Raw genomic sequence first — 10518 nt, forward strand, 5'->3', positions numbered from 1 at the left:
CCGGCGGGGGGGAACCGAGCACACACAGCTCTCCTGAGAGAAGGAAGGGCGCTGGGGGAGGGGCCGCGGTGCCTGCCCGCGGAGACGGAGTCCTCCGGTGGGGTGGGGCGGCTGGCCGTCCCCTCGGCTTGCTGTCCTGGGACAACCAGTCCCTCTGTCTCCGGGCCCGGGTGCAGGCAGTGGGACGGTCACCCCTCTGCCAAGGACACCGAGGTGCCAAGGAGCCGCACTGCCTTGGCAGGAGAAAGCCGCCCGAGGCCGTTTGGAGGCCTGCGCGGGCAGGCAGCCCTGGGCTTGGGTTTTGGGGGCGGGGTCGTGGGCGCGGCGAAGGTCTTCGGGTTGACAGCATGCGCTTGCGGAGGGGAAAAAAGAGGCTATAGAAGGGGCTGTGGGGGGAGACCTGGCTTAGGCGCCTGGCGTGAGGCCGTGTCTGCGAGGCTGTAGGTCTCGGCGGCGGCCCGGACCCCACCCTCCCACTACCCACCCCCCCCACCCCGCCCAGCCCCGCTGGCCAGGGGTCCTGTGGCGGGGTTGGCGGCTGCAGAGGGTCCAGGGGCATGGCGGCCGCAAAAGCAGTGGCGGGCAAAAGCCTAGTGCACCCGGTATTCCCAGGCGGTCTCCCATCCAAATACTAACCAGGCCCGACCCTGCTTAGCTTCCGAGATCAGAGGAGATCCGGCGCGTGCAGGGTTGTATGGCCGTAGACGCTGGGACCGGGCTCGCGGCGCCCCAAGAGCAGCTGCCCGGCCTTCGTGGTGAGCGCGCGCCAGGTTGTTGGGGCTCTCCAGCGGCGAGCCTCTCCCCGCCTGCCGGCTGCAGCAGCGCAGCGCCTCCCGCCTGCTTCCCGCCTCCACAGGACGCCGCGGGCGTGGGCAGCGGGTTACTCTTTGCCCGCAGTGAGGCCCCTTCGGGCCACCCGTGCCTCCACGGGAACTCTGCCACTTCCCTGGCGGTGACAGAAGCCAGAGAGACAGCGGTTGCGAGTGGGGGGGGGGAGGAAGGAGGGACACACAGGCTCTGTCACGGAATGGGACCGACGCACGGGGGCAGTGTTGAAGCGACAGCTCCTCCACCGGCGGACGGTCGCGCCCGGGGCTGGGCTCCGATAACGATGTAGAGCCCGGGGGGGGGGGGGGAGAGGGGGGCAGGCAGTCACCGTGGGACCCCGGGGCAGGCCTCCAGGCTCTGCGGAGTGCCGGTGGGGTTCGAATCTCGCCCGGGGTCTGTCACGCGAAAGGAGAGGCTCTGGCCCAGGCACCTTATACCTGTGGGTTTTGGGCCTGCCTGCCTGCCTGCTTTTTCCCCTGTGGTGGTCTCTCCTGGAGGCCCGGGGAGACGGCCGCGCGCGTGCAGTTGTGGCACTCCCTCCCTCCGCTGCTTTGGCCGGGCTCCTTTGTGGCTGTGCGCCGGGGGCCGCAGCGGCCGGCCGGCGGGAACCGAGCGCACACGGCTCTCCTGGGAGAAGGAAGGGCGCTGGGGGAGGGGCCGCGGTGCCTGCCGGTGGAGACTGAGGCCTGCGGTGGGGTGGGGAGGCTGGGCGTCCCCTCGGCTTGCTGTCCTGGACAACCAGTCCCTCTGTCTCCGGACCCGGGTGCAGGCAGTGGGACGGTCACCCCTCTGCCAAGGACACCGAGGTGCCAAGTTGCCGCACTGCCTTGGTAGGAGAAAGCCGCCCGAGGCCGTTTGGAGGCAGGCGCCAGCAGGCAGCCCTGGGCTTGGGCTTTGGGGGCGGGGTCGTGGGCGCGGCGAAGGTCTTCGGGTTGACAGCATGCGCTTGCGGGGGGGAAAAAGAGACTATAGAAGGGGCTGTGGGGGGAGACCTGGCCCAGGCGCCTGGCGTGAGGCCGGGTCTGCGAGGCTGTAGGTCTCGGCGGCGGCCCGGACCCCACCCTCCCACTACCCACCCCCCCACCCCGCCCAGCCCCGCTGGCCAGGGGTCCTGTGGCGGGGTTGGCGGCTGCAGAGGGTCCAGGGGCATGGCGGCCGCAAAAGCAGTGGCGGGCAAAAGCCTAGTGCACCCGGATAAAGCCTAGGCGGTCTCCATCCAAGTACTAACCAGGCCCGACCCTGCTTAGCTTCCGAGACCAGAGGAGATCCGGCGCGTGCAGGGTGGTATGGCCGTAGACGCTGGGACTGGGCTCCCGGCGCCCCAAGAGCAGCCGCCCGGCCTGCTTGGTGAGCGCGCGCCAGGTTGTTGGGTCGCGCCTGCGGCGAGCCTCTCCCCGCCTGCCGGCTGCAGCAGCACCGCGCCACCCGCCTGCTCCCCGCCTCCTCAGGACGCCGCGGGCATGGGCAGCGGGTTACTCTTTGCCCGCAGTGAGGCCCCTTCGGGCCACCCGTGCCTCCACAGGGCCTCTGCCACTTCCCTGGCGGTGACAGAAGCCAGAGAGACAGCGGTTGGGATTGGGGGGGGGGAGGAAGGAGGGACACACAGACTGTGTCACGGAATGGGACCGACGCACGGGGGCAGTGTTGAAGCGACAGCTCCTCCACCGGCGGACGGTCGCGCCCGGGGCTGGGCTCCGTTAAGAATGTAGAGCCCGAGGTGGGGGGGTGGCGGGCAGTCACCGTGGGATACTGGGGCAGGCCTCCAGGGTCTGCGGAGTGCCGGTGGGGTCCGAATCTCGCCCGGGGTTTCTCACGCGAAAGGAGAGGCTCTGGTCCAGGCACCTTATAACTGTGGGTTTTGGGCCTGCCTGCCTGCCTGCTTTTCCCTGTGGTGGTCTCTCCTGGAGGCCCGGGGAGATGGCCGCGCGCGTGCAGGCGTGGCGCTCCCTCCCTCTGCTGCTTTGCCGGGCTCTTTTGTGGCTGTGCGCCGGGGACCGCACCGGCCGGCGGGGGGGAACCGAGCGCACACAGCTCTCCTGAGAGAAGGAAGGGCGCTGGGGGAGGGGCCGCGGTGCCGGCCGGTGGAGACGGAGTCCTCCGGTGGGGTGGGGCGGCTGGGCGTCCCCTCGGCTTGCTGTCCTAGGACAACCAGTCCCTCTGTCTCCGGGCCCGGGTGCAGGCAGTGGGACGGTCACCCCTCTGCCAAGGACACCGAGGTGCCAAGGAGCCGCACTGCCTTGGCAGGAGAAAGCCGCCCGAGGCCGTTTGGAGGCCTGCGCGGGCAGGCAGCCCTGGGCTTGGGCTTTGGGGGCGGGGTCGTGGGCGCGGCGAAGGTCTTCGGGTTGACAGCATGCGCTTGCGGGGGGGAAAAAAGAGACTATAGAAGGGGCTGTGGGGGGAGACCTGGCCCAGTCGCCTGGCGTGAGGCAGGGTCTGCGTGGCTGTAGGTCTCGGCGGCGGCCCGGACCCCACCCTCCAACTACCCCCCCCACCCCGCCCAGCCCCGCTGGCCAGGGGTCCTGTGGCGGGGTTGGCAGCTGCAGAGGGTCCAGGGGCATGGCGGCCCCAAAAGGAGTGGCGGGTAAAAGCGTAGAGCACCCGGTATTCCCGAGCGGTCTCCCATCCAAGTACTAACCAGGCACGACCCTGCTTAGCTTCCGAGATCAGAGGAGATCCGGCGCGTGCAGGGTGGTATGGCCGTAGACGCTGGGACCGGGCTCCCGGCGCCCCAAGAGCAGCCGCCCGGCCTGCTTGGTGAGCGCGCGCCAGGTTGTTGGGCCGCGCCGGCGGCGAGCCTCTCACCGCCTGCCGGCTGCAGCAGCGCCGCGCATCCCGCCTGCTCCCCGCCTCCTCAGGACGCCGCGGGCGTGGGCAGCGGGTTACTCTTTGCCCGCAGTGAGGCCCCTTCACTACCCTGCACGGGTCCTCTGCCACTACCCTGGCGGTGACAGAAGCCAGAGAGACAGCGGTTGCGAGTGTGGGGGGGGGAGGAAGGAGGGACGCACAGGCTGTGTCACGGAATGGGACCCACGCACGGGGGCAGTGTTGAAGGGACAGCTCCTCCACCGGCGGACGGTCGCCCCCGGGGCTGGGCTCCGTTAAGGATGTACAGCCCGGGGGGGGGGGCGGGCAGTCACCGTGGGACCCAGGGGCAGGCCTGCGGGAACCGAACGCGCAGGGCTCCCCTGGGAGAAGGAAGGGCGCTGGGAGAGCGGCCGCGGTGCCTGCCGGTGGAGACGGAGTCCTCCGGTGGGGTGGAGCGGCTGGGCGTCCCCTCGGCTTGCTGTCCTGGGACAACCAGTCCCTCTGTCTCCGGGCCCGGGTGCAGGCAGTGGGACGGTCACCCCTCTGCCAAGGACACCGAGGTGCCAAGGAGCCGCACTGCCTTGGCAGGAGAAAGCCGCCCGAGGCCGTTTGGAGGCCTGCGCGGGCAGGCAGCCCTGGGCTTGGGCTTTGGGGGCGGGGTCGTGGGCGCGGCGAAGGTCTGCGGGTTGACCGCATGCGCTTGCGGGGGGGAAAAAAGAGGCTATAGAAGGGGCTGTGGGGGGAGACCTGGCCCAGGCGCCTGGCGTGAGTCCGGGTCTGCGAGGCTGTAGGTCTCGGCAGCGGCACGGACCCCACCCTCCCACTACCCACCCCCCCACCCCGCCCAGCCCCGCTGGCCAGGGGTCCTGTGGCGGGGTTGGCGGCTGCAGAGGGTCCTGGGGCATGGCGGCCGCAAAAGCAGTGGCGGGCAAAAGCCTAGTGCACCCGGTATTCCCAGGCGGTCTCCCATCCAAGTACTAACCAGGCCCGACCCTGCTTAGCTTCCGAGATCAGAGGAGATCCGGCGCGTGCAGGGTGGTATGGCCGTAGACGCTGGGTCCAGGCTCGTGGCGCCCCAAGAGCAGCTGCCCGGCCTTCGTGGTGAGCGCGCGCCAGGTTGTTGGGCCGCTCCGGCGGCGAGCCTCTCCCCGCCTTCCGGCTCCAGCAGCGCCGCGCCACCCGCCTGCTCCCCGCGTCCTCAGGACGCCGCGGTTGTGGGCAGCGGGTAACTCTTTGCCCCCAGTGAGGCCCGTTCGGGCCACCCGTGGCTCCACGGGCCCTCTGCCACTTCCCTGGCGGTGACAGAAGCCAGAGAGACAGCGGGTGCGAGTGTGGGGGGGGGGAAGAAGGAGGGACGCACAGGCTCTGTCACGGAATGGGACCGACGCACGGGGGCAGTGTTGAAGCGACAGCTCCTCCACCGGCGGACGGTCACGCCCGGGGCTGGACTCCGATAAGGATGTAGAGCGGGGGGGGGGGGGGGCGGGCAGTCACCGTGGGATACTGGGGCAGGCCTCCAGGCTCTGCGAAGTGCCGGTGGGGTCCGAATCCGCCCGGGGTTTGTCACGCGAAAGGAGAGGCTCTGGCCCAGGCACCCTACTCCTGTGGGTTTTGGGCCTGCCTGCCTGCCTGCTTTTCCCCTGTGGTGGTCTCTCCTGGAGGCCCGGGGAGACGGCAGCGAGCGTGCAGTTGTGGCACTCCCTCCCTCCGCTGCTTTGGCCGGGCTCTTTTGTGGCTGTGCGCCGGGGGCCGCAGCGGCCGGCCGGCGGGAACCGAGCGCACACGGCTCTCCTGGGAGAAGGAAGGGCGCTGGGGGAGGGGCCGCGGTGCCTGCCGGTGGAGACGGAGGCCTGCGGTGGGGTGGGGAGGCTGGGCGTCCCCTCGGCTTGCTGTCCTGGACAACCAGTCCCTCTGTCTCCGGACCCGGGTGCAGGCAGTGGGACGGTCACCCCTCTGCCAAGGACACCGAGGTGACAAGGTGCCGCACTGCCTTGGTAGGAGAAAGCCGCCCGAGGCCGTTTGGAGGCAGGCGCCGGCAGGCAGCCCTGGGCTTGGGCTTTGGGGGCGGGGTCGTGGGCGTGGCGAAGGTCTGCGGGTTGACAGCTTTCGCTTGCGGGGGAAAAAAGAGGCAATAGAAGGGACTCTGGGGGGAGATTTGGCCCAGGCGCCTGAGGTGAGGCCGGGTCTGCGAGGCTGTAGGTCTCGGCGGCGGCCCGGACCCCACCCTCCCACTACCCACCCCCCCCACCCCGCCCAGCCCCGCTGGCCAGGGGTCCTGTGGCGGGGTTGGCGGCTGCAGAGGGTCCAGGGGCATGGCGGCCGCAAAAGCAGTGGCGGGTAAAAGCCTAGCGCACCCGGTATTGCCAGGCAGTGTCCCATCCAAGTACTAACCAGGCCCGACCCTGCTTAGCTTCCGAGATCAGAGGAGATCGGGCGCGTGCAGGGTGGTATGGCCGTAGACGGTGGGACAGGGCTCCCGGCGCCCCAAGAGCAGCTGCCCGGCCTTCGAGGTGAGCGCGCGCCAGGTTGTTGGGCCGCGCCGGCGACGAGCCTCTCCCCGCCTGCCGGCTGCAGCAGGGCCGCGCCTCCCGCCTGCTCCCCGCGTCCTCAGGACGCCGCGGTCGTGGGCAGCGGGTTACTCTTTGCCCGCAGTGAGGCCCGTTCGGGCCACCCGTGGCTCCACGGGCCCTCTGCCACTTCCCTGGCGGTGACAGAAGCCAGAGAGACAGCGGTTGCGAGTGGGGGGGGGGAGGAAGGAGGGACGCACAGGCTCTGTCACGGAATGGGACCGACGCACGGGGGCAGTGTTGAAGCGACAGCTCCTCCACCGGCGGACGGTCGCGCCCGGGGCTGGGCTCCGTTAAGGATGTAGAGCCCGGGTGGGGGGTGGCGGGCAGTCACCGTGGGATACTGGGGCAGGCCTCCAGGGTCTGCGGAGTGCCGGTGGGGTCCGAATCTGCCCGGGGTTTCTCACGCGAAAGGAGAGGCTCTGGTCCAGGCACCTTATAACTGTGGGTTTTGGGCCTGCCTGCCTGCCTGCTTTTCCCTGTGGTGGTCTCTCCTGGAGGCCCGGGGAGATGGCCGCGCGCGTGCAGGCGTGGCGCTCCCTCCCTCTGCTGCTTTGGCCGGGCTCTTTTGTGGCTGTGCGCCGGGGACCGCAGCGGCCGGCGGGGGGGAACCGAGCACACACAGCTCTCCTGAGAGAAGGAAGGGCGCTGGGGGAGGGGCCGCGGTGCCTGCCCGCGGAGACGGAGTCCTCCGGTGGGGTGGGGCGGCTGGCCGTCCCCTCGGCTTGCTGTCCTGGGACAACCAGTCCCTCTGTCTCCGGGCCCGGGTGCAGGCAGTGGGACGGTCACCCCTCTGCCAAGGACACCGAGGTGCCAAGGAGCCGCACTGCCTTGGCAGGAGAAAGCCGCCCGAGGCCGTTTGGAGGCCTGCGCGGGCAGGCAGCCCTGGGCTTGGGTTTTGGGGGCGGGGTCGTGGGCGCGGCGAAGGTCTTCGGGTTGACAGCATGCGCTTGCGGAGGGGAAAAAAGAGGCTATAGAAGGGGCTGTGGGGGGAGACCTGGCTTAGGCGCCTGGCGTGAGGCCGTGTCTGCGAGGCTGTAGGTCTCGGCGGCGGCCCGGACCCCACCCTCCCACTACCCACCCCCCCCACCCCGCCCAGCCCCGCTGGCCAGGGGTCCTGTGGCGGGGTTGGCGGCTGCAGAGGGTCCAGGGGCATGGCGGCCGCAAAAGCAGTGGCGGGCAAAAGCCTAGTGCACCCGGTATTCCCAGGCGGTCTCCCATCCAAATACTAACCAGGCCCGACCCTGCTTAGCTTCCGAGATCAGAGGAGATCCGGCGCGTGCAGGGTGGTATGGCCGTAGACGCTGGGACCGGGCTCGCGGCGCCCCAAGAGCAGCTGCCCGGCCTTCGTGGTGAGCGCGCGCCAGGTTGTTGGACCGCGCTGGCGGCGAGCCTCTCCCCGCCTGCCGGCTGCAGCAGGGCCGCGCCTCCCGCCTGCTCCCCGCCTCCTCAGGACGCCGCGGGCGTGGGCAGCGGGTTACTCTTTGCCCGCAGTGAGGCCCCTTCGGGCCACCCGTGCCTCCACAGGGCCTCTGCCACTTCCCTGGCGGTGACAGAAGCCAGAGAGACAGCGGTTGCGAATGGGGGGGGGGAGGAAGGAGGGACACACAGACTGTGTCACGGAATGGGACCGACGCACGGGGGCAGTGTTGAAGCGACAGCTCCTCCACCGGCGGACGGTCGCGCCCGGGGCTGGGCTCCGTTAAGAATGTAGAGCCCGAGGTGGGGGGGTGGCGGGCAGTCACCGTGGGATACTGGGGCAGGCCTCCAGGGTCTGCGGAGTGCCGGTGGGGTCCGAATCTCGCCCGGGGTTTCTCACGCGAAAGGAGAGGCTCTGGTCCAGGCACCTTATAACTGTGGGTTTTGGGCCTGCCTGCCTGCCTGCTTTTCCCTGTGGTGGTCTCTCCTGGAGGCCCGGGGAGATGGCCGCGCGTGTGCAGGCGTGGCGCTCCCTCCCTCTGCTGCTTTGCCGGGCTCTTTTGTGGCTGTGCGCCGGGGACCGCAGCGGCCGGCGGGGGGGAACCGAGCACACACAGCTCTCCTGAGAGAAGGAAGGGCGCTGGGGGAGGGGCCGCGGTGCCGGCCGGTGGAGACGGAGTCCTCCGGTGGGGTGGGGCGGCTGGCCGTCCCCTCGGCTTGCTGTCCTGGGACAACCAGTCCCTCTGTCTCCGGGCCCGGGTGCAGGCAGTGGGACGGTCACCCCTCTGCCAAGGACACCAAGGTGCCAAGGAGCCGCACTGCCTTGGCAGGAGAAAGCCGCCCGAGGCCGTTTGGAGGCCTGCGCGGGCAGGCAGCCCTGGGCTTGGGCTTTGGGGGCGGGGTCGTGGGCGCGGCGGAGGTCTTCGGGTTGACAGCATGCGCTTGCGCAGGGGAAAAAAGAGGCTATAGAAGGGGCTGTGGGGGGAGACCTGGCTTAGGCGCCTGGCGTGAGGCCGTGTCTGCGAGGCTGTAGGTCTCGCCGGCGGCCCGGACCCCACCCTCCCACTACCCACCCCCCCCCACCCCGCCCAGCCCCGCTGGCCAGGGGTCCTGTGGCGGGGTTGGCGGCTGCAGAGGGTCCAGGGGCATGGCGGCCGCAAAAGCAGTGGCGGGCAAAAGCCTAGTGCACCCGGTATTCCCAGGCGGTCTCCCATCCAAGTACTAACCAGGCCCGACCCTGCTTAGCTTCCGAGATCAGAGGAGATCCGGCGCGTGCAGGATGGTATGGCCGTAGACGCTGGGACCGGGCTCGCGGCGCCCCAAGAGCAGCTGCCCGGCCTTCGTGGTGAGCGCGCGCCAGGTTGTTGGACCGCGCCGGCGGCGAGCCTCTCCCCGCCTGCCGGCTGCAGCAGGGCCGCGCCTCCCGCCTGCTCCCCGCCTCCTCAGGACGCCGCGGGCGTGGGCAGCGGGTTACTCTTTGCCCGCAGTGAGGCCCCTTCGGGCCACCCGTGCCTCCACGGGGCCTCTGCCACTTCCCTGGCGGTGACAGAAGCCAGAGAGACAGCGGTTGCGAGTGGGGGGGGGGGAGGAAGGAGGGACACACAGGCTCTGTCACGGAATGGGACCGACGCACGGGGGCAGTGTTGAAGCGACAACTCCTCCACCGGCGGACGGTCGCGCCCGGGGCTGGGCTCCGATAACGATGTAGAGCCCGGGGGGGGGGGGGGAGAGGGGGGCAGGCAGTCACCGTGGGATACTGGGGCAGGCCTCCAGGCTCTGCGGAGTGCCGGTGGGGTTCGAATCTCGCCCGGGGTCTGTCACGCGAAAGGAGAGGCTCTGGCCCAGGCACCTTATACCTGTGGGTTTTGGGCCTGCCTGCCTGCCTGCTTTTCCCCTGTGGTGGTCTCTCCTGGAGGCCCGGGGAGACGGCAGCGAGCGTGCAGTTGTGGCACTCCCTCCCTCCGCTGCTTTGGCCGGGCTCTTTTGTGGCTGTGCGCCGGGGGCCGCAGCGGCCGGCCGGCGGGAACCGAGCGCACACGGCTCTCCTGGGAGAAGGAAGGGCGCTGGGGGAGGGGCCGCGGTGCCTGCCGGTGGAGACGGAGGCCTGCGGTGGGGTGGGGAGGCTGGGCGTCCCCTCGGCTTGCTGTCCTGGACAACCAGTCCCTCTGTCTCCGGACCCGGGTGCAGGCAGTGGGACGGTCACCCCTCTGCCAAGGACACCGAGGTGACAAGGTGCCGCACTGCCTTGGTAGGAGAAAGCCGCCCGAGGCCGTTTGGAGGCAGGCGCCGGCAGGCAGCCCTGGGCTTGGGCTTTGGGGGCGGGGTCGTGGGCGCGGCGAAGGTCTGCGGGTTGACAGCTTTCGCTTGCGGGGGAAAAAAGAGGCAATAGAAGGGACTCTGGGGGGAGATTTGGCCCAGGCGCCTGAGGTGAGGCCGGGTCTGCGAGGCTGTAGGTCTCGGCGGCGGCCCGGACCCCACCCTCCCACTACCCACCCCCCCCACCCCGCCCAGCCCCGCTGGCCAGGGGTCCTGTGGCGGGGTTGGCGGCTGCAGAGGGTCCAGGGGCATGGCGGCCGCAAAAGCAGTGGCGGGTAAAAGCCTAGCGCACCCGGTATTGCCAGGCAGTGTCCCATCCAAGTACTAACCAGGCCCGACCCTGCTTAGCTTCCGAGATCAGAGGAGATCGGGCGCGTGCAGGGTGGTATGGCCGTAGACGGTGGGACAGGGCTCCCGGCGCCCCAAGAGCAGCTGCCCGGCCTTCGTGGTGAGCGCGCGCCAGGTTGTTGGGCCGCGCCGGCGACGAGCCTCTCCCCGCCTGCCGGCTGCAGCAGGGCCGCGCCTCCCGCCTGCTCCCCGCCTCCTCAGGACGCCGCGGGCGTGGGCAGCGGGTTACTCTTTG

Source organism: Rhinolophus hipposideros, assembly GCF_964194185.1.
Source record: "Rhinolophus hipposideros genome assembly, contig: SUPER_14_unloc_4, whole genome shotgun sequence".
Lineage (NCBI taxonomy): Eukaryota > Metazoa > Chordata > Mammalia > Chiroptera > Rhinolophidae > Rhinolophus > Rhinolophus hipposideros.